The sequence below is a fragment of the Neophocaena asiaeorientalis genome, unplaced genomic scaffold (genome assembly GCF_003031525.2).
Source record: "Neophocaena asiaeorientalis asiaeorientalis breed wild unplaced genomic scaffold, Neophocaena_asiaeorientalis_V1.1 scaffold30, whole genome shotgun sequence".
Lineage (NCBI taxonomy): Eukaryota > Metazoa > Chordata > Mammalia > Artiodactyla > Phocoenidae > Neophocaena > Neophocaena asiaeorientalis.
Genome location: NW_020174923.1, coordinates 12934316 through 12956753, shown reverse-complemented (window position 1 = coordinate 12956753; position 22438 = coordinate 12934316). Strand labels below are relative to the sequence as shown.

Sequence of the window (22438 nt, the reverse complement as noted above, 5' to 3'; positions counted from 1 at the left end):
TACCAAAAAAAAAAAAAAAAAAAAAAAAAAAAATGCTTGTGCCCTTGACCCTGAATTTCACTTCTAGGTATCCTTGAAATTCTGAAAATGATTTATGTACAAAGAGGCTTTAGTGTTATTTATAATGATGGAAAATTAGTTAATGGAAACAAGTTAATCCTGGATAGTAGATTAACAGTGAAGTGAGTTGTGGTCCATCTGTATGAGAGAATTACTGTAATGCTCATAAAGAACTTTTAATAACATGACGGATGATTATGACGGGTGAGAGAAGAACACGTGATTGTATATGCAGTGTATACTCAACTATAGATTTTCTTTTTAGTGACTTTAAGGCACTCTGAGAACATTTATCTGTATGCAGTCTTCTCTTGGGCTCCTCCAGGTCTGGGGGTGCAGGGCTCCTCCAGGATGGGGCTGCACTCCTTTTGTCTGACCACTGCCCTTTGGGCTCCTTTTCCTCTACGTGTATTTGTTTTGTTTCTTTGATTTTCCATCTTTGTGGTTTTGTTTCTTCTGCTGTGTTCGGGCTCATCCTGGTGCTCGACCTCTGACCTTAAATTGGACCCCGAGCTCCTTGCTTGCAGCCCCTCCCTTTTCTGAAGTGCAATGTAAGGCAGTCGTTTTCTTCTCATGACAGCTGTGGGGTGTCCCATAAGTTCTGAGCAGAAATTTTAGTTATCGTCGTTGTTTTCCAGTTTCCATGGTGATTTTTTTCCTCTTTGTGAATTTAGGTCCCAGGGTCTCAGGGGCACAAAACTGGATGAACCCTGACCCTGGGTTCAGGACGCCTCCTCGTCACTGGTCCATGCATCCGTCTTGTTGTTTGCTTCTGTGTCCGTGACTGTGCCTGCATGTTTATTTTGATAATGCTCGGCACCTGTGAGCCTGCTGTCCGAGGCTAACGTGAGCTCCCGGCTCCGACCTCGTTATGCTGACTTCTGCTCCTGGCAACTGCCACATGATGCCCTGTCCTCACCCCCTGCTGAGCGTTTTGGTATCTATGCAAATCTGAGAAAAATCAGTTAAAAATTCTTAGTTGTGTTTAACTTTATAAAAAGAGTACCAGGCTGTATATAATATTTTTGAACTTTTTAAACTTAAATTGTTAAGGTCCATCCATGTCGTTGCACATCATTATAGTTCATCCTGTTGTTTTAAATTGAGGTAAAATTTATATACAGTGGAATGCAAGGTTTCAGTGTGAAAACTGTGTACAAAGTGAGCAATGTGAGGGTTTTGACACTTTTATACACCCCTATAACTAACAGCCCAGTCAGGGCGGAAGATGTTTCCGTCATCCAGAGCTGCTTCCAGACAGCGTGAGTGAAGCCACATGGTGTGACACCTGTGTTTAGCTTCCACGCCACGTCGTGGTCCCCCGTGACTGTGAGGGGTGGTGAGTCGCTCTGTGCTTTAACCCGTGGTGTGAAGCTACCGCAGTTAGTTTCTGTGCTACTGCTGGTCAACATTCGAGCAGTTGCCAGTTTGGGTTATTTTATTTTATTTTTAATTAATTTATTTGGCTGCATCGGGTCTTAGTTGCGGCATGCGGGCTCTGTGGTTGCGGCACACAGGCTTCTCTCTCTAGCTGTGGCGCACGGGCTCCAGAGCATGCGGGCTCAGTAGTTGTGGCACGCAGGATCTCTAGTTGTGGCACACAGGCTCTAGAGCGCGCAGGCTTGGGTTGCCCCACGGCATGTGGGATCTTAGTTCCCTGACCAGGGATTGGACCCACTTCCCCTGCATTGGAAGGCGGATTCTTAATCACTAGACCACTAAGGAAGTCCCCTGTTATTTCAATAAAAGTGCCATAAACATCCTGATGTAAGTCTTTCTGTGGGTGTGTGTTTCCCTTTCTCTTGGGAAGATACCGAGGGACGGAGTTGAGGAATCGCAGGTGAAGGGACCTGGCGGGCGCAGTATGGCCGCTCTGTGTCCCTCCACCTTCTCCCAACATTGATGGGTCAGCCTTGGTTTCAACCATTCTAGCAGATGTGAAGTGCGTCTCCTTTGTTTTCATTTACATTCCCTGATGGCTAGTGATGTTGAGCACCTTCTCATCGGTTTATGGGCAATTCATAAATCCTCTTTTGTGAGATGTCCAAATCTTTGCCTATTTTTTAAAAAATGGGTTGTTTGTCTTATTCGTGAGTTATGAATGTTTGTTGTGTATTCTGGATACAAGTCCTTTGTCAGATGTGTGTTCTGAGTATTTTCTCCCTGTCTGTGGCTTGCCTTTTCATTTTTTAATGGTGTCTTTTGATGAGCAGAAGTTTAAGTCTTGATGAAGTTCAAATTATTGATTTTTCTCTTTTATAGTTAAATTTTTTTTTTCTGAGAAGTTTCTGCTTGCCCTAAAAGAGTTATTCTCTTGTTTTCTTACTTTTATGTTTAGACCCATTATCCACCTTGTGTTCATTTCTGTGTCTCATGTGGTAGGAAGCAGGCATTAATTTTTTCATATGAATATTAAGTTGCACCAATGTTAAAGAGACTTTCTTTTCTCAATTGAATTGCCTCCGTGCTTTGTTGAGAATCAATTGGCCATGTCAGTGTAGGTTTATTTCCAGACTTTCTGTTCCATTCTGTTTCTCTATTGTCTGCAGCTCATTCATTCGTCTGCTCTACAACATTCCACTGGGCAAACACACTGCGTGTATTCACCCATATGCTCCTACTGACGGGCACCTGGGCCGCTTCCACGCTCTTGCCCTTGTGAATAGCTGCTGTGGACGTTCTTGCACGCACCCCCTGTTGTACACGTATGAGAGTTCCTCTTGTGTTCACACCCAGAGTGAGCGTCCAGGACTCAGGGGATGAGCGGGTTCGTCTGTGGGAGAGGAGCTGTGCTGCTGTCATGTGGCTGGAGACGTCCATCCCTTCTGGCAGGTCATTGTGGGTCCCGAGCCTCCCCAGCACTGGGTGTCCTCAGGCTCTTAAATCTTGTCCAGCAGGTGGGAGCAGAGTGAAGCCCCTCTGTGCTTTGATTTGTGTCCCCTGATCTCGAGCTGTGGTCAGCCTCACTCCACGTCAGTTGGCCATGTGAGTTTCCTCTTTTCGTGACACATGTTTACATCTTTTTGCCCATTTTCCTTTTTCCAACTTTGAGAAGAGTGGCAGGGATAGTACCAAAAACTCTGTTTTGAAGGCCAGCATTGCACCCATCAGCCCGGAGCACTTCCGTGTGTGTTTCCTGTAAAGAAGAACGTCTCCTCCAACCCAGAGCAGGAATGTCTCGCCGACAGGTGGCTGATACTAGTGCTCACCTCATTCACGTTTCACCCAAGGGCCCCAGAACCCATGTTGCCTTTACCTGGGAGTCTTTCATCTCCTCCTCTGGAGCATTCCACAGCACCTCCCTGACTTTCTTCATCTTGATGTTTTCGAAGATTCCCAGGCACTTTTGTAGAATGCCCTTAAAACTGAGTAACGGTGTTGGGCCAAGTGTCTCTGTCCAGAAATCTCAGAAGGGGTGCTGCCTTCTCCTCACTGTCTCCTTGGGTGCCTGTGATTTTGATTTGCCCCAACCCTGACGATGCCCTCTGGTCACTTGATGAAGGAGGCGTTCCCCGTCTGGGAACGGGGTGTGAGGATGGTGGCAGGGTCTGCGGGGAACAGGCCTTGGCCCCTGAGTGTGTACTTGTGGGAAGAAGATGGCTGTGGTCTCCAGTGAAGGCTGGGTGCGAGTGTGCCCGCTGTGTTCTGTCTCAGCACGGGAGTGATGCCAGCGCAGCACAACCACAGATTGCGCATCAAAATGGACCATTTCTGCATGAAGAATGGGTTCATGAGGCCCCTTTGCTGGGACATCAAGGTTGCATTTTGACTTGTTAGCCACCTGGGATGCAGTCTGGTGCCCGTGTTTGGATTCAGAACACATTTCACTAGGAGTGACAACATCAGGGGAGACCAGCTCCCATGCTGCTCCTGGGACTGGAGTTCATTCATTCAGCAAATCGGTACCTGGATGTGCCAGGTGCAGCAGCGGGTGCAAGGGATACAGCAGTGAACAGACAGACGGAGACAGCGAAAGCCAGAGCTCAGGTGACTTCAGGCCCTGTGCCTCTGCTGCTTCCCTAGCCTCCCCTGAGAGCGGCCGCTTCACCTCCTGCAGCCCACGCCCTTGGGCCCTACCCTTTCTCTCTTACACCTGCCTTACCCACCACACCATCCCCTCCGGCTTCTCAGTGATGCTCTCGCCCCTCTGTGCAGTGGTGGGGCCTGCCTGCACCTGGGATTTCCCACCCCCAGCACTTCAGATCTGCACACGGCATTTATCACATTCAATACTGCGTTCTTTATTATCGTCATTGTCTGCCTTCCCTGATAGAATGCCAGCTGCACACAGGAGGGAATAGGCCCTGTTTTATCACTGATGTTTCTGAAGCACCTGGAACTTGGCAAATAGTAGGTATTAATAGATACTTGTTAAATGAATGAGTGGAGTTTGGGTTTATGTGTTCAATTTAAATGGTTCCGTTAGACTGAATTAGATACTTCTGTATACTTATCTTGGAACCCAGCCATCCTGTTGGCTGTTATTTCCATGGAGAGCAATGTTCTGAGTTTCTCAGTCTGTTTACAGATTGACTTTCAGAGCCCATCACTGTAGTGCAGCTCTTCAGAGAGTGTGCTCTTAGTAGCTGTCCTGCAGGCTGCTGCCTGGGGGCCAATAGTGCCTTTCCAGAGTGTTGGAAGGGCCTCCCGGGGTGACCTCAGTGTCACTCCTAGTCCCAGATGTGTCCAAGGATATTTGTTTTGGAGAGAAAGCAAGTCACACAAAGACCCCGATTATCTCAGAAGGTGTCTGTCAGCAGTGTTTTGGGTGAGCAGGAGGTCGACACCCATCCCCTGTGGGAAGTTGAAGTCCGCAGAGACAGTCCCTCCAAGCCCAGGAGGCAAAGCAGAAAGCTCAGGGACACAGGGATTTGCCCCAGAAGAAACCCATGCAGAGTGGGGCTGGCGCCTCCCACAAGGGCCTGCGGGGCTCTGGCCTATGGCCTTCAGACAGAGGACCCACGCTGTGTGATCTGGGCACCATCATCAGGAAATAAATTCTACTTAGAAGGGGGTGTCTGTGGCCTTTCCTAAAAATGTGTTTTGCATTTGCTTATGTCGTCTTTGATTTCTTTCATCAGCATTTTGTGGTTTTTGGATACAGATCACGTACATATTTTGTTAAGTTTGCACCAACATACTTCATTTTCTTTGGAGCAGTTGTTTGTGGACATAATATCTCTAATTTCTATGTTCGTTGTTAGTATATAGATATGTGATTATTTTATGTGTTGATCTTGTAGAACTCACTGGTTCTAGGTTTTTAGATTAGATTCCTGAGGATTTTCTAGGTGGACAATCACATCATCTGCAAATGGGAGCAGTTTTATTTCTTCTTCTCTCATCTGGAGGCCTTTTATTTGCCTTTCTTGCCTTATTGCTCTGGCTGGAACTTCCATGCACGTGGAGCAGACATCTTCACTTCCTCCTGACCTGGGAGGAAGCAGTAGCTTTTCACGTTGTGCGTAATCCTCTGTCCCTAACTTGCTGAGAATTTTTATCATGGACAGGTGTTGGATTTTGTTGCATGCTTTTTCTGTGTCAGTTGGAACTTACTGGTTTTTAAAATATGTTTTTTACCGAAGATTTATAAGATTTTTTCCATCTTCTTGGAATTTGGGAATTTTTCTGTGTGTGTCAGGAATCATTTCTGGAACGTGGTGGGCTCTTCCAAAGTACAGACTCAAGGTTTTTTCAAATGAGATGAATTTTTCTATATTGGCTCTTAATTTCTTTCTCTTAGCTTGTTTTCTTCTTTTGGCTTCTCGTGTTTGAATTTTGGGTCTTGCAGTTTGCTCACTTCCCTTTTGATTTCTGTTTCTCTGTAACTTTGAATATTATAATTCGACCTTCCAGTTCATTTACTCAGTTGTGGGCTGTGACCACCCCTTTCATCTTCGCCATTGCTGTTAGAAGTTAGATGTTATGCTTTCCATTCCTCCGTGTTCTAGGACATCTTTGAGAGCTCCTCTTTTCTGTCCTCTCCTCCGGCAGCGCTAGAGAGCTGCCACTTCGCTCTGTGTCCTGGGTCCTCGTAAGCGCATTAATGGTTGATTTTGTTTGTTTATGACTCTCTGCACCCTTGGAGGCCAGGCCACACCGTCCGGGGGCTGTGGCAGCAGGCGTGCCAGGAGGTGTGGGGTCTCCACTCCTGGGACTGAGCCCTTTTATCCACGGGTGGGTGGCCTCTGCTGGGTCTGGGAGAGACCTGCTTCCAGGTGTCCTGGGTTTCTGACCTGTTCAAAACCCAGTTCTTTCCCAGCCTCAGGGGTGAAGAGAAACTTAATCACCTGGCTACCCCTTTCCCCAGTCCTCCCGGCAGATCTGCTGACCTTCCTGGTGCGCTTGGGCACCCCAGCCCTCCCCAGGGTGTCTGCGGACCTGTAGGCTCCTGGAGCATGCATTCGGTCTTGGGGCTGCTGGCTGCTCTCCCCTCAAGTTGTGCAGTTGTGGCCTTTTGCTGCCCTCTGGGCTGGCCGATGTGTTCAGTGTTGGAGTGTATCAAGCACGAGGTCTCGGCCCCGTGTTTGCAGCACTGTGGTCACCTCCCCACTCCCTCTCTCAGCAGCACAGCATCTGCTTGCCTGGCTGCAGAAGGTGGCTTAGGCCATGCTGACTGTCAGAGGGCAGCGGGGGCCTCCCTCACCACATCCAGGACAGGAGGCTCAGCCCGGGTCTCCCGTGTTCCAGGAGTGTTATCAACGCACTTAGATTTGCCAAAGTCATCTTCGTTTCATGGTGGGGTCAGCTTCCTGGACTGTCCCCACTTTTCCCTCCAAGCAGGCGTTTATACCCAGTAGGTTTTATCGTCCTGTGAAGTGTGCTCCACTGAGGCCATGGAGGCTGTGAGCTCGCTCTCCCACCCACGCCTGCCGTCCGTCTCGGGTCCTGGAACAGTGTTCTGCTACAGTGCAGAGAAGCAGCACAGCACCTCCGATGGCGTCTGTGTTTAAGTTAGAAACGGGGGTGCCCACCTGGAAGATAGCCTGGCACGGCGGCAGTTCCTAAGCTGGCTGCAGGAAGATCCACGTGAAGGGTGATCTCTCTAAGATATGGTGCTACATGCTAGCGGGGATCTGTTGAATCCACTGGGCTTTTATCTTGAGTTTCCCAGCTTCCAGCTGTCGGGGCTAGTGGAGGACGCGGTGCTGGGGGAACAGAGGAGGCTGCCCTTGCTGGGTGCCCGCGGGCTGCCTGCCCAGGCCCCAGGGGAGTCTCCTTCCTTACAACTGGGAGAGCTGCTCGGCCACCTGGACACGCAGGGGGAGGTCTTGCTCTCAGGCGGAACTGTCCTGGACCTTCGTGTTCCTGGCTCTTGTACACCCTGCCCTGACCCCGTTCACCTTTGGGTCTAAAAGGAAGCGTGGGACAGAGCAGGGTCCTGCTGGGTCAGGCCTGAGTCCTCCCCATGCCATGCCCACCGCAGTCTGGCTTTTTTTCTCTGTGAGATCAGAGGAGGAACCAGCACAGAATTTGGGTGGTGGGCCGGGGAGGGGGAAGGGGGGATCTTTTAAGTAACTGATTTGCAGGTGACTGAAAAAATGATTTCGGCCTCTTGCCATTAAACATTTTTTCCAAACTACTGGTAAGTTGAAGCATTGACTGATGTAGATATTAGCGGTTTGTGTTTCTATTTCCCCTCCAGTTCTTCCCTGCGCGTGTGGGGAGGGGGTGGAATGTTGAGACAGCAGGAAGAGGATTGAGTGCCTCCCGCCACGTCCCTCCTGGGAGTGGAACACGAGACCACGCACTTTACTTTGAGGGTTTTTGAGAGCAAAGCATTTGACCACAGGGCATGGTGGTTACCACGAGGCTACTGAATACTGTTATTTTCACTATATTTGGAATGGTGTACTAGCCAGTAACTTATTAAATGCAGATGTTGCCAGCCGAGTGAGGAAGTTTGTTTCTCCTGTCTCTGCATCGCATGCCACCTAATTTTTTAAAACTTTACTGAAGTATAGTTGATTTACAATGTTGTGTTAATTTCTGCTGAACAGCAAAGTGAGTCGGTTATACATATTTATATTCTTTTCCAGTATGGTTTATCACAGCATATTGAATATCGTTCCCTGTAGCCACCTGATTTTTATGTTTGACTTGTCAATTTTAGCATGGGATCATTCAGAAAAGAATATTGGTATCAGCTAGAGATAATCTGCTACAACTTTAGAAAACAGTTGAGAGATGTGGTGCGTTCAGGTCTGGAACAGGTGGAGGCTGCTGCTTTTCCAGGCGTGTCACCTAGAAATTTCAGCTCTGCGGATAAGTACTGTTGCCCCCCAAAGCAGGAGACAAGTTGCTTGGAAGCCCCAGGAGAGGTGCAACCAGGCCGGGAGGAACCAGAGCATGGGGCACTGGGGACCCTCCAGGTCCCTTCTCCCTGCCAGCCTCGTTGTCCCTGAGTCCTCACCCCTGTCTTATAGCTGCTGGTGGGCAGGAGGTTGTGCGTTTTCATGTGAATATGTGAATTGAGCTGAACTTCAGTTGTTTTAAAATCAAAGGCAATTTTGCCACGTTTTAAAGTTATACTTTTCCTTCTGTCTTCAACAGCGTAACATGGTAAACAAACACTCCCCCTCCCTTAAAATAAATAATTGACAGGAAATTCAAAGTTTTCTGTAGAAATTCTTTTACAGACTTTATCGACTAATTTGAGTGTGTTGATGCCGCTGTGTGGTACGGGGGGGTTGGTAGGTGGCAGGGTGCTCTTAGCTGGATTCACTAAGAAGCTATGTTGCAGACTTCCAGTCCTGAAAGCCCGGAGGTTTGTTGCCTGCAGGGGCCACGCTGGGAGCAGCAGTCAGGATGGCCAGCCCTGCCTGCCTCTCCTTCTCCGAACACACCACTCACTTTCCTTTCTGCTCTCCCCCACCTTTTCTTTCCTGAGAAAAAAATTATGGGCTTATGTTTCAGACCCAAGGCCTGGAGGTATCAGCTGGCTCAGGAACAGGGCCATGTGATTTTAGTGGTGGCTCTTCCCAAGGAGTCTCAAGAAACAGGTGATGACCTTAATTTAATGAGGTGGAGGAATGGGCGACCCCTTACTTGATGGCAGCTGCCAATCGGTAAATATCCATGTGTGTAGACTCCTCTACTCCTGTTCTTTTTTTTTTTCTGCGGTACGCGGGCCTCTCACTGTTGTGGCCTCTCCCGTTGCGGAGCACAGGCTCCGGACGCGCAGACTCAGCGGCCATGGCTCACAGGCCCAGCTGCTCTGCGGCATGTGGGGTCTTCCTGGACCGGGGCACGAACCCATGTCCCCTGCATCGGCAGGCGGACTCTCAACCACTGCGCCACCAGGGAAGCCCTACTCCGGTTCTTTGAAAGAAGAAATAGTCCTTATTCTTAACACTCATGTTCAGAAAGATTTTCCTTGAACAGAGGAAAGACAGAAAATAGTTGAAGACAGACCTGAGACGTCTCGACACCGTAGCTACTCACACTCCCTCGAGGCCAGTCCCTCGGCACGCCACACGCTCTTGTTTTTGTCACCACCATAACCTGTTGTGCCTGGAAAGCTCTGCTCTTGCTAAGTGCCACTAAACTTGATTTTTTAAAAAAAATGATGCCTCAGACAGTAGTGAGCTTTTGAGATATTTGTACAGAGTGCTTTCATTTTAAGGCTTAGGAAAGGGGGATGACCTGGGTGTTTGCTCAGCTGCTCCTTCCCAGCACTGGTTCCGAAACTGCTGGCCAGGGGGAGAGCTTGCTGGAGACGGAGATTGGGCGCCCGCTGCTGCAGGCACTCACACTCCCGGGCTCCCCGACAGACTCAGCTTTCATGAGCTCCAAAGTGGTTCTTGGCGGCCAGCGTGGGCTGTGTGGGCCTTGGGTGGCCTCCACCTAAGAACTTGCATTTTCCCACGTTCTGGTTCTCAGGTAGGTCAGTGCTGGACCGTGTTGTCCCAGGTACTCCATCCATGGTGTTCCCGAAGTCCTAGCGGTCATCTTGTCCATTGCGGAATCTGACTCTTACTGCTCGTTTTGCTGTCCCTCTCTGTCTTATCAAACTGCGGGGGCTGTGAGAGCAGAGGTCTCTGTCTCCTGCACAGGGTGTCCTGGGCCCCGGTGGGCACTACGTCGGAGCTGCCTGCCCTGCAGAGCCCACAGCCAGGGTGGGCTTGCAGAGAAGAGGAGGCAGAATTGTAAGGAAAGATGGTGTGGATTCCACCCCGGAGAGGGCGCGGTTCACTCTGCATGCATGCGCTCCGGGTGGACCCCAGTCCGGCTCAGGACCAGAACCAGGACCAGGGCCAGTGCCGGGCGTGTCCTCCCACCGAGACTCCCTCCGCCCCCCTTCCTGCCAATCTCTTGCTGGTGGGAGGGAATTCTTGTCTTCTCTCCTAACTGAAGGTAATTCCTTCCTCCACTCCCCCAGGACAGAGCAAGTGGCAGGGGCGGGGCTCCAGGAAGAAAGGGGTGGAGCTGGGGCAGAGCAAGAAGCAGTGGTGGGGTGTTGGCAGCACTTGGGTTCTGGGTTCTGTTGGAAGTGCTGTCAGCAGAGGAAAATGCACGACTTGAATTTGTGCGTATATGGTAACATTGCACGTTTGATTCTAAGTTATTTTTGTATTCTTATGCTATAATTATAGCTGTAGAAAAATTATATATGTGTATAGATAGGGACTAGAAGGGAACTTAGAACGGTGAAAATAGTACGTTCTGAGGATGATGATGTTGTGTAATGTATAATACTGAACATTTCTGGTATTTCTGCTATGGAGCTTGTTCAGTAAACCCAGAATTATAATATTTTCAAAAAGCATCATGGAGTGAAGTCAGATTAAGTTTTTTCTAAATACTGAGTTTACTTTATTAGAGACATTATACTTTAAAAATCCACTGGACTGGGATATTACTTACATATAATAAAGTACACTCATTTAAGTGTATATTCAATGAGTTTGAGAAATGTATAAAAACCATCTCAGTCAAGTTTAGAACGTTTCCATTGCCCCAAACAGTTTCCACATGCCTCTTTACAATCATTCCCCCACTCCCTGAAGCAACTACACATGTAATTTCTTTAGGTTAGTAATCTAATTATCTGTTCTTTCGACAGATTAGATTTTCCCCCTGTTCTAGAACCTCATATAAATGGAATCATACAGTATATATTCTTGTGGTTGGCTTCTTTTGCTCATCGTGTGTTTTTGAGATTTACCCGTGTTGTTGCTTATATGCCAATAACTCAGTTTTTTTATTGCTGAGTAGTGTATTCAAATGCGTGGATAAACCGAAATTGTTTATTTATATAGCCATCCGTTGATGGACATTTGGATTGCTTTCCAGGATTTGGCTATTATGAGTAAAGATGCTGTGAAAATTTGTGTACAAGTCTTACCATGGACATTTGTGTTCGTTTCTCATGGGTAAATATCTAGAGATAGAACTGCTGGGTGCTATAATACATGTACATTTAACTTTGTGAGAAACTTCAAAACTGTCTTGCAAAGAGACTGAGCCATTTTACACTCCCCCCCAGCAATTTGCGAGAGTTCCAGTAGTTTTGTATTGTTACAACACTTGGAATCATCTTTTAAATTTGAGCCTTTCTAGTGTGCATGTAGTTCTGTCTCATTGTTTTAGCTTGCATTTCCCTGATGACTAAATATGTCGAACATTTATTCAGGTGCTCAGTGATCATGTGTATATCTTCCTGTGTGAAGTGTCCGTTCAAATCTTTTGATTATTGTTTTTATTAAGTTCTTTGTCGTAGTGTTGAGTTTTTAGATATAAAAACTAAATTCTGTATGTAAGTTCTTTCTCCCAGTTTAGTTTGCCTGTTTATCTTCTTAATTTCCTAAAACCACCTTTTGATGAACAGAAGTTGTTATAAAGTCCATTTTCCAGTTTTTCCTTTAAAGAATTAGGCTTTCTGTGTCCCATCTAAGAACCTACGAAATTGTTTTCTACCCCAAGACTTTCTTATCTGTTTTCTCCTAGAAGTTTTATAGTTTTATCTTACACATTTAGATCTGTTATCTATTTTTAAGTTAATTTGAGGGTATGATGTAAAGTAGGGACTGAGGATCATTTTTTCCCCTGTGATAACTGGTGGTTACTATCCTTTCCCTATTGAATTACCTTGGCACTTTTGTTGAAAATCAATGACTGAAAGAAATATAGATCCATTTCATTTCTGGACTCTCTGTTCTGTTCCATTGTTCTTTTTATCTATCTTTATACCAAATCCATACTGTCTTGATTACTGCAGCAGCTGTAGTGATAAAGCTACAATGTCGTTTTATTGAAAAAATCAGGTATATAAGTCCTCCAACTTTGTTCTTCCTTTTCAAAATTGTTTTCACATCTGTTTAGGTCTTTTGGATTTCTGCAAAAGTTTAGAATCAGCTTGTCAAGCCTGCTTGGATTTTTATTGGAATTGAATTGAATTTATAGTTCTGTTTGGGAATCTTAATGTTGAATCTTCTAATACATAAACATGATGTATCTCTCAATTTATTTGGGCCTTCTTAAATTTCTCTTGGAAATGTTTTGTAGTTTTTAGTATACAGGTCTTACATAAATTTAACAAAATACTTCCCAAGTATTTTATGAGTTTTGGTGTTATTGAAAATGGTATTAACAAGTTGTCTCCCAGTTTTATAGTTGTATTGCTATAACTATACTAAATTACCTTATTAGTTCTAGTTTTGTTTTGTCTTGTTTTTGTTTTTTGGGGTAAGAACTCACTATGAAGTGACCACGGCACGTGTGAGTAAAGACTGCCCCTTTCTCTCTGGTCCGTGTGCCTTTATTCCTTATTCTTGGCCCGTTATCCTGGCTGGGACAACTGCCCCACCCCACCCCCCCATGCAACACTGAATAGAAATGGTTCTGGTGACAGTCCTTGTCATGTTCAGATTTTTATTTGTTTCATCATTTACAGTACATTAAGTTTACTGTAAAATTTACAGTAGATTAAATTGTATGGAGCAGAAGTCGCTCCTTTTCATTGCTGTTTAATATTCCACGATATGAATATGCCCAGTTTATCCATTCTTCCGTTTGGACATTTGGGTGTTTGAGCAATGCTGCCAAGAAATCCTTGTGCGTATATCTTGGTGCACACACACAAATGCATATGTAGGGGTGGAACTGGGATGTCTCTGTGTACCCGTGTTCAGTGGATGCTGCCAGGTTCCCACAGTGGCTGGTCAGTTTGTGCTCCCTCCAGTGTACAGGCATCCTGGCTGATTTGTATCCTTCCTCACAGATCTGCATGCTGTCTTTTTTTTTTTTTTTTTTGCGGTGAATGGGCCTCTCACTGTTGTGGCCTCTCCCGTTGCAGAGCACAGGCTCCGGGTACGCAGCCTCAGCGGCCATGGCTTACGGGCCCAGCCGCTCCGCAGCATGTGGGATCTTCCCAGACTGGGCACGAACCCGTGTCCCCTGTATCGGCAGGCGGACTCTCAACCACTGCACCACCAGGGAAGCCCTCTGCATGCTGTCTTTAGCCCAGCATGAATGTGCGTATGGCCTGCTTCTGGCCTGTGTGTTCTGTCCAGTTGGGTTATTGATCTGTTCTCTTGTCTGCCGATACCACAGTGTAGCTTTAGAGAACATAGTGTAATTTGATGTTATATGTTTTCTTGTTCATCTACCTAGTATTTTGGGCTGTTTTTTAAAAATCTTTTTGCATTTTTATATAAATGTCAGAGCAATTTTGTTAATTTTCACAAAATCCCCTCTGAGGATTTTGACTGGAATTATATTGAATCTATAGATCAATTAGGTGAGAACTAACTTCTTTACGATATTGAGTCTTCCTAACAATGAAAATATGTTCGTTGATTTATTTAGGTCTTCTTTAATTTACCTCAATAGGCATGAGTAATTTTCATAGCAGAGGGCTTACAAGTCCTTTGTTAAATTAATACCTTGGTATTTGATATTTTAAAAAACATTTTTATCAGCTTTACTGAGATGTAATTCACATCCACCCATTTAAAGTGTACAATCCAGTGGTTTTCAGTATATTCATGATGTTGTGCAACCATCACCACAGTCTAATTTTAGACCTTTTCCATCACCACAAAACTAAACCCCATACCTATTAGTAATCACCCCCTCATTCCCCCATCTCCTAGCCATGGGCAACCACTAAGCTCTTTTCTGTCTCTATGGATTTGCCTGTTCTGGACTTTTCATATACATGGAGTCTACACTGTGTGGTCTCTGTGACTGGCTTCTTTTACTTAGCATGATGTTTTCAAAGTTCATCATGTTATAGCACGTGTCATGACTTCATTTCTCTTTACTGTTGCGTAATAGTCCATCTTATGAATATACTTTTTTTGGTCTATTTACTAGTTGATGAACATTTGGGTTATTTCCACTTTTTGACTATTATAAATAATGCTGCTATAAACATTCCTGTACAAGTTTTTGTGTGGATAGATGTTTTCAGTTCCACCTAGGAGTGGAATTGCTGGATCACATGGTAACTCTGATTTTAACATTTTGAGGAACTGCCAAAATGTTTCCCAGAGTGACTATACCATTTTACATTCTCACCAAAGAGTTATTTGATCTTTTTTGATACTATTGTAAGAGGCATCATTTTTAAAAATTTTGTACATACAAAGAAATTATTTATTGATCTTGTATCCAGAAAGCTTATTATTATTTTTTATAAATACCATCTATTCTCTTTATTAATCTTTTTTTTTTTTTTTTTGGTGCGTTGGGTCTTTGTTGCTGCGCACGGGCTTTCTCTAGTTGCGGCAAGTGGGAGCTCCTCTTCGTTGTGGTGCACGGGCTTCTCACTGCGGTGGCTTCTCTTGTTGCAGAGCACGGGCTCTAGGTGCACGGGCTTCAGTAGTTGTGGCTCTAGAGCGCAGGCTCAGTAGCTGTGGCGCACGGGCTTAGTTGCTCAGCAGCATGTGGGATCTTCCCAGAACAGGGCTCGAACCCGTGTCCCCTGCATTGGCAGGCGGATTCTTAACCACTGTGCCACCAGGGAAGCCCCCAGAAACCTTATTAAATTCATTTTTAATTCTAATATTTCTCTGTTGATTATTTTGGGTTCCTTATGTAAGCAATCACTTTTTCTCTTTCTAGTAAGCCTTGTATCTTTTATTCTTTTTTTTTTTGGACTCAAGTCTCCAGTGAATTCTTAAATAGAAATCATGATAATGGGCATTCTTGTTTCCTTCACAGTCGCAAAGAGAGCACTGAAACCTTTCACTGTTAATTAAGTACAATATGTTGTTTACTGTAGATTTTTTTCGTATATAGCCTTAATAAGTTCTCTCCAAAAGCTGAAGAAATATAGGATGCCCTGAGACAGAGAAAGGGTACTGGGATTGGGTGGAAATGCTTCAGAAAAGTGTCATTTCTGTTCTCCTCCATTTTAACTGCTCTCCCCCCGCCGTGAGCTCCATCCCTCTGCAGTTGTCACTCACAGGACTTCCATTTAGGATCTGTCCTTCGATTGAATGCCAGTAACACTCACCTCTGCAATAGAATGAAAGATCTTCAGTGTCGGGAAGGATGTTGTGTCTTCAGGGTGGCCTGGTTACTGCTAGATATAGAACTTGTAAATATTTTCTCCCAGTTTGTGGTGGCCTTTTTACTTTCTTGATAAATTTATACCTAAATTAAAACACAAAATTCTTAACTTTTGAAGAAGCCCAATTTGTCAAATTTTTCTTTTCATCATTTGTGCCTTTGTTTTCATATCTAAGAATTCTTTGCTTAATTCAAAATAACCAATATTTGCTCCAAGTTTTTTTACCTAAGATTTTTAAATTTTAGCTCTTATATTTAGGTCTGTGATCTATTTTGAGTTAATTTTTGTGTGTGATGAGGGTCTGCATTTACCTTTTCCCTGTGGTGATCCACTTGTCCTAGCAGTTTGTTGAAAAGACTATCCTTTTCCCATTGAACTGCCTTGAATCAACCATAATTGCAAAGGTTATTTCTCTATTGTCAGTTATGTTCTACTGATCTCTATATTTATCTTTTTTGTTTGTTTGTTTGTTTGCGGTACGCGGGCCTCTCACTGTTGTGGCCTCTTCTGTTGCGGAGCACAGGCTCCGGACGCGCAGGCTCAGCAGCCATGGCTCACGGGCCCAGCCACTCCACAGAATTTGGGGAAAATTGCTTTGCTGAAGAATTGAGTCTTCCAGTCCATCAATATGGGATGTCTACCTGTTCATTTAGGTCTTTAACTTCTTTCAGCAATGTTTTGTAATTTTCACCATACAAGTCTTGTACTTCCTTTGTTAAATTTATACCTCAATATTTCGTTCTTTTGATGCTATTGTGAATGTAAAATTTTCTGAATTTTATTTCAGATTCTTCAATGCCAGTATATAGAAATACCATTGATTTTTGTATCTTGATCTTATATTATGTGACCTTGCTGAAACTAATTCCAGTAGTTTTTTGGTGGATTCCTTCGGGTTTTCTAAATACAAGATCATGTTGTCTGCAAACTGAAGCAGTTTCTTCCTGTCTGATCTGGATGCCTTTTACTTCCCTTTCTTGCCTGATTGCACTGACCAGAACTGCAGTGCTCTACAGCAGTCACAAGAGCAGATATCGTCCCTGTTTCCAACCTCAGGGAAAGCATTCCATCACCCACCATTAAGATGTAGCTGTAGGGGTTTTGTAGATGCTTTTTATTGGGCTGGGGAAGTTCCTTTCCATTCCTACTTTGTTGAGAATTTTTATCATGAATGACCATTAGATTTTGTGAAATGCTTTTTCTGTGCTTACTGAGATCGTCATGTAGTGATTGTTCTTCTTTCTTTCGGTATGATCTATGACATTAATTGGCTTTCAGATGGTAAAGCAACCTTGTATTTCTGGGATAGATCCCACCTGGTTATAGTATATAATCCTTCTTATACATTGCTGGATTTGGTTTGCTTATTTTGTCAAAGGCTTTTTCATCTATATCCATGTGGGATATTGTTCTTTAGTTTTCTTTCCTTGTGATGTCATTTTCTGGCTTTGGTATCGGGTAATATGAGCCTCAGAGAATGAGTTGGCTGCCTCTTCCTTTTTCTGGGAGACTTTATAAAGGTGGGATGTTCTTTATTCTTTGAATGTTTGGTAGAATTCACCATCTGAGCTTGGACTTTTTTGTTTCGAGATTTTAAATTACTAGTTCTTTTTTTTTTTTGGCTTTTTATAGATCTATTTAGATTTTATATTTTTTCAGTCAATTTAGGTAATTCATGTTTTTCTAGGAATTCGTTCATTTCATCTAAATTATCTAAATTGTTGGCATGTAGTTACTTATAGTCCTTTTAGCTTTTATGAGGTAAGAACTGCTGTCTCCTTTTTCACTCCTGAATTTAGTTATTTGTGTCTTCTCTTTTTCTTGGTCTGTCTAGCTCAGGAGTCCACAGATGACAGCTCACAGGCCAAACCCACTGGCAGCCACTGTTTTTGTACAGCCTCTAAGCTAAAAATGGTCTTTTTATTTTTAAAGTGTTGTAAAAACAAAACAAAACCAAAAAATACAAAGAATATTGACAGAAACCATATGTGGCAGCAAAAGCTAAAATATTTACTATCTGGCCCTTTATAGAAAAAGTTTATTCATCTCCAGTCTAGCTAAAGATTTGTTAAATTTCTTGGTGTTTTAAAAAAAAAACAGCCATTATTTTAATTGATTTTCTTTTTTTCTACTTCGTTGATTTCTGCTCTAATCTTTATTTTCCTTTGCTTACTTTTGGTTGAGTTTGCTTCTTTTTTGGTGGTTGGCTCCTAAGATCTTTCTTTGTTAATATAGGCATTAACAGCTATAACATTTTCTCCAAGAATTGCTATAGCTATTTTGCGTCATGTCATGTTTTCATTTTCATTCACCTCATAGTCTTTTCTAATTTTCCTTGTGATTTCTTCTTTAACCCATTGGCCATGTAGAAGTACGTTGTTTATAGCCACATATTGGTGGTAGATTCCCCCAATCCTGCTATTTTTGAATTCTAACAATTTTGTTGTGGTGAGAGAACACACTTTATATACTTTTAGATCTTTAACATTTTCTGATCCCTGTTTTGTGGTCTAGTATGCAGTCTGTTGTTATTGGGTGGGCGTTCCATAGTTAGATGTCAGCAGGTTGATGTTGTTGGTTGATGGTGCAGTATTTTGTCAAGTTATTCTGTCCATGCTTGTTGGTGGGGTATTGAAGTCTCCAACTCTGATTGTTGAATTGTCTATTTCTCTCTTCAATTCTGTTCATTTTTGTTTCCGTTTTTTCACTGCTGTTAGATACATGAATATTTATAATCGTTATATCTTTCTGATGGATTGACCATTCTGTCAATGTTTAATGTCGCTCTTTGTTTCTATTAAAGTTCTTTGTTTTAAAGTCTGTTTTGCGAAATTGAGTTATTTGTAGTGAGGTGGATGGACTTAGAGTCTGTCATACAGAGTAAAGTAAGTCAGAAAGAGAAAAACAAATACCGTATGCTAACACATATATATGGAACCTAAAAAAAAGAAAAAAAAAAGGTTCTGATGAACCTAGGGACAGGAATAAAGATGCAGACGTAGGGAATGGACTTGAGGACATGGGGAGGGGGGAAGGGTAAGCTGGGGTGAAGTGAGAGAGTGGCATTGACATATATACACTACCAAATGGAAAATAGATAGCTAGTGGGAAGCAGCCACATAGCACAGGGAGATCAGCTCGGTGCTTTGTGACCACCTAGAAGGGTGGGATAGAGAGAGAGGGTGGGAGGGAGGCACAAGAGGGAGGGGATATGGGGATATATGTATACATATAGCTGATTCACTTTGTTATATAGCAGAAACTAACACAACACTGTAAAGCAATTATACTCTAATAAAGATGTTAAAAAATAAAATAAAAGTCTGTTTTGCCCCGTATTAGTGTAACTACTTCATCTCCCTTATGGTTATAGTTTGCTTGGTGTATCTTTTTACATCCTTTCACTTTCAGTGTATTTGTCTTTGAACCTGAATTTTGCCTCTTATAAATAGCATACAGGTAGAACTTGTTTTGTGTTTTTTTTTTAAATTGCAGTTTGACAACTTTTATCTTTGATTAGAATTTTGAATTCACATAATTTAAGTTTTTTACGATTGGATTTATGCCTGCCATTTTGCTATTTATTTTCTATGACATTATTTTTGTTCCTCTGTTCTTTGTTTACTGCTTCCCTTTTTAAAAAATTAAATATTTTCTAGTGTACTGTTTATAATAAATTATTGATTTTTAACTCTTTTTGAATTATTTTCTTAATGGTTGCTCTGGGAAGTCTTTTATTATCTGTTCTTTCATGTGTTTTTACTTATGTGCCCAGTTATCTTTGTGTACTGGTCGTTGTATTTGAATACTTCTCTGTGGAGTTAATTTGAGGCCTTGAATGGAAGTTCTTTCCCTCAGAGGTTTTCCTTTGCTTCTTGCAGGTGCCTGGGAGAACCACCATCCTGGGACCCTTGTTATCCAGTCTTGAGGCTCCCAGGCCCTATTAGGCTGCGTGTCTCACACACCTCTTACCTTGAGGAGGTGACCTGCCATGGCCTGAGCTAGGAAGTGCTGTCGTTGAATAGCAGTCCCACCCCCACCCCGCTGAGTCTTGAGCAGACACTTGGCTCTGATTTCCATTCCCTGCAGCCTCGCAGGGTTACCAGAACCATCGGTCGGAATTTCAGCTGTTTCTTGTAGATCAGTGAGGACTTGAGGGTACAAGTGGCTTGTTTCCTCTCTCAGCTGATGCTTCTCAGAGATTTGGGCCCAGTAGTTCCCCACAATCTTGTTAACTCTATGTTTAAGACTCTTTCAATACCTTTTACAACTTTCTTAATTGAACAGAGCAGGATTATTTGTGTGCCATTAGCCTGTCATTTCTGCAAGTGGATTTGGAGGCATTTTGACCCGCCTGTGGGTCCTGCCCTGCCCTGTACAAGCCAAGTAGCAAAATCACGGGCAGACAACTTCTCTCGAGCTTACTTACTTCCCCTAAGTATCTCAGAGTTTGGGAAAACGTAGGTAGGTCACGTATGTGAGTCCCTTGACACCGTGCCTTGGAAATAGGCTCTCAGAGTGTGTGGGTTGGGTTTGCTCTGTTCTCTTCCCTGTGCTTCAGGATCCTCTGTTTGGAGTGTGGGTCCTGAGGCTGAGGTTTGACCAGGGAATTTCTATCTTTGTCTTCAAATACTATTTGTCTAAATGTCAAGCATAAGAAGACTTAACAAAAACAAAAAAATCGACTTTGCTTTCTTCCACAGAAGATCTTCTTGGCTGTAGACTATTATTTCCTTCATTTGCAAGTGGTCCGTCCTGCCCCTCACCCATCCTGGGCGTTGGTCATCCCTGGGAGTCCACAGACTCGGTCCCTCAGGACCACCCTCCACTCAGAAGCTGCAGAACTCAAAGATGCAGGTTTCTTTTAACTCTGAAATTCTTTGGCTAGATTAGTTTTTCTCTACCCAATATTTTTATGGTCAGAAAGGAAACAGTGTTCCATCTTGAATTAGTGTTATTTTTTATAATACATTAAAATTCTTTTCCCTTGGCTGCCAAGAACATTTCTTACCTGGTTATCATGGTGGAATCCTGCACACTTTAGGCAAATAAATATGGAGGTTTTGAACCCTCCCTCCTGTAGTAAGGATAGTCCATCTGCAGATACACCTTGGGATCAGGACATGCAGACTCTGGGCTTTTGCAGTTCATGCTTGATGACCCTTTGTATCCATCCTTTAGGCCCCCCTCCTATTTGCATTTCAGATACCAGCTGACTTTTATTAAAACCAGCTCCTGGTATGGGGTACCAGCTGTGAGCACAGTGACCTTGACCAGGGCAGGCCCCTCCCTGGGACGGGCGCTGATAGGCATGGCCTCCGGTGAAAGGTGGTGGGATCACAGCCCACGAGCAGAAACACATCTGGGCTTGTTATTAAAATATCGCATCACTTTTCATGTATAATAAAGATCTTTTCATGCTTCCATCTTTCAGCAACTTTTTCCTCTTTCAAAATGGTCTTGGGAGAACAAGGAGCTTATCTATAATCTGCAGAGTCACTGTGCCGCTGAGACAGTCTGTTACTCTGTTACGCTATCACTTTGCCATGTGTTCGTCCTTGACCTTCTCAGCTGATGGTCAGGGGTGTGTTAAATGTCTTCTGTATTCTCCTCATACTTGCAGATGTTCACTTTATTCAGACACCCAGCAGCAGAGGTGATTCCGGTAAACAAGGTGATGAAAGACTATATTAGAATGTTCTTGAGAGCTAAGACTTTCTGGACAGTTTTGCTTTTTGCGTACGTAGATCCTTGAACTGTAATACTGGACCCTCGGTTGATCCTGTGTTCAGATTTTAACCCTGACATGTAATTGCTATGAGATTTTGGATGAGTTCCGTAGTGATTCCAAACCTTGGTTTCCTTGGCTACAAAATGGGGATAATATTAGCTGCTCTGTCTCCCAACTATAGAAGATTGTGATAAATATCAAAAAAAGAGTGTTGTGTTTTGTAAGTGGTGAGGTGGATTGAAAATACAATTCAGTCCTGAGAAGACACTTCATTTGTTCTACAAATATTTTTTAAGTCCAGCCAAATACAGGAGCTGAGCTGGTCCACACAAGATGCCCCATCCCAGTGGACATCTTGGTGCCACTGAATAAGTGTGGGAATTAGAGGCCAGAAGGCTTGTGGTGTGGTTCCTGGGGTGCTTGCCTGGGTTTGGAGGAAGTGGGGCTTGCATGTGTGGTGGTGCCGCTGCACAGCGTCCTGGAGGAGGTCACGCTGTGAGCAGAGACTAACCCTAACCCTGACCCCGACTGTGGCTTCCTCTGCTCTCCCCACTTTCTCTTTGAAATACTAGCCTGGTCCTGTGCAGACTTGTGCACCTTCCCACACGTAACCAGGAGTCGGGACTGGTTTAGGAAACCTCAGAACTTTGTAGGATTCTGCGTGAGGCCACCAGACACAGGGCCGTTTTTCAAGAGTTTGATCAATAGACCTTCCCTTTCAGGGAAATTTCCCTGCTTTTGTCTCTGCCCTGCTGCCTTGCTATACCCTTTGTGGGAGAGAAATAGGCTAAACTCTAGCATAACTTCTTTTTATCCTCCTCACATCACCCACCCTTTTCTGCTTCAATTTTCCTTGTTTTCCTTTTTAAGATTCCCAGCTGTGGCTGACCATGCACATGCCTGCAAGCATGTTCCTGATGGGAGCCAGGGAAGCATTCAGGCCTGGAATAGCCGACTTCTCTGCTCCTGTTCTGACAGCTTCCTCCCTGCATTTCTGTTCCCACCTTCACACCTGCTTCCTGCCTGCTGGGGGTGCTGCTGTGCCTGGAGGGGCCCCTGCCCTGCCTGTGCCCCTCCTTCTCCCCCCCTTGCCCCCTCCTTCTCCCCCCCTTGCCCCTTCCTCCTCC

General features: G+C 44.1%; 1 protein-coding gene across 6 annotated transcripts in view; it reads left to right on the top strand.

The window, feature by feature from the left end:
• Window positions 1-22438, top strand: part of QTGAL (queuosine-tRNA galactosyltransferase) — a 109855-nt gene that overhangs the window by 19081 nt on the left and 68336 nt on the right. The window lies entirely within an intron of this gene.